Raw genomic sequence first — 1,785 nt, 5'->3', positions numbered from 1 at the left:
TTGAGGTGAGATCGGGCATCTGCTGGAGGTTTTGATAACATCTCAGCTTCGGAGTAATCTCACAGACTTTCTTCTTTCTTTCACAGATATTTAAACTGATGGGGAAAAGAGTGTCAATAAACCAAGTTCACTACTGTCTAAAGTCTCTCTAGGAAGTTCTGTGTTTTGATGCTTTGTCTGGAAAATGCTGAGGGTTCCTGTTCATGAATCATTGAACTTCCAGCCACGGCTTGACACCTGACCCCGAGAGATCTGAAATCAAATATACCTGGCGTTAAAACATCTCTGGCCCTGGATGAGTCTGAACTTCTGCCATGGGAATTGCTGGTACCCTGTTCCAGAAGCACATTGGAATCACAGAATGGTTTAGATTGGAAGGGACCTTAAGGATCATCCAGTTCCATCCCCCCAAAATGGACAGGGACATCTTCCACTAGACTAGGTTGCTCTACATCCCATCCAGCCTGGTCTTGAGCACTTCCAGTGATGAAGCATCCACAGCTTCTCTGTGCAGAAGCCCTCAGTCCTTGGCAGAAGGCAGAGGTGTTCCTTAGTGTATTGTGATACCTGCACAGCATCAGATTCTTGTTCCATCACCTCAAAAACAAAACCCTGATGACAATACTGTATTTTTTTTTTTTCACTTTTCACTCCAGATGAAGTTCTGGTGGTGAGTGTTAGAGCTGAGCTCAATAGAGGAGTTTTGACTTCTTCCTTATGACCTAGCTGTGGTTACTATGGGACAGGCATTGTGTCAGGGGAGGGTGTGTGATGAGATGGATGTTTCAGCCACTGTGATGAAATTAGCAAGCACCTTTCTGGAGGCAAATAGAGGTAAAGCCACACTGGCTATAAGGGCAGTTGGGGCAGTGCAGAAATGCTCTTCTATTATCAGAAACACAGGACTGTGTTTCTAGCTCCAAGATATTTGGTCTGAAGAGCAGAAGCACTACTCTTCCTTGATGATGGGCTGTTCCTCCTCCAGCACAGATTGTATTGTGTGCTCAGGCAAAAACACCTTCGGTTCCTGTACAGAAGGACAAAAGCAACAGTATGGTGGCTTCCTGCAGCCTGGGAAGGCTACCTGCAGTTTCCTAAAAGCATTCCATTTTTTCTGTTTCTCTGTTACATCTGTAACAATAAAAAATTATTTGTTTTGGAAAAAGGTTGATTACTTCACATATTCTTCAGATGGCCTTGAAAGGCAAGTGCCCTATGGATTCTGTATGGCTTCTCCACCTACTGAAGTCTGTTGCATCTCCCTTTTGTCCTCTGCAGCTGTTGGTCTCTTCTCCCTTGGAATAGGACAAAAGAAAACAACCTCAGGATGTGCCAAAGGAAGTTTAAATTGGATATCAGAGATTTTTTTTTTTTTTCCCAAAGTGTTGTCCAGCCCTGGCACAGGCTGCCCAGGGCAGTGGTGGAGTCCCCTTTCCTGGAGGGGTTTAACAGATGTGTAAATGTGACATTTGGGCACTTGGGTGAGTGGTGGGCTGGACAGTACTGGGGGAACAGTTGGACTTAATGATCATGGAGAGCTTTTCCAATCTTAATGATTCTGTGATTCTGTGTCTGTTCAGGGCATTGACTTGGGCAGCTAAAAACTCTTGGAACTGCAGAATCTTCTAAATGAATTCCCAGGTTAGTTTAAGCATTCAACCATATTCCTGCTGCACATTTTTACCATCTACCTCATCTTGTTTCAACATCTCACCTTTGAATTTCATTCCTCATCTCCCAGATGGATCTCTCCTTTCACAGATCACCTTTCTTGGACTTTGAGCA

This window comes from Malurus melanocephalus, unplaced genomic scaffold (genome assembly GCF_030028575.1).
Source record: "Malurus melanocephalus ecotype Western Australia unplaced genomic scaffold, MMel_1.1 scaffold_298, whole genome shotgun sequence".
Classification (NCBI taxonomy): domain Eukaryota; kingdom Metazoa; phylum Chordata; class Aves; order Passeriformes; family Maluridae; genus Malurus; species Malurus melanocephalus.
Note: the sequence above shows the minus strand (reverse complement) of the source record.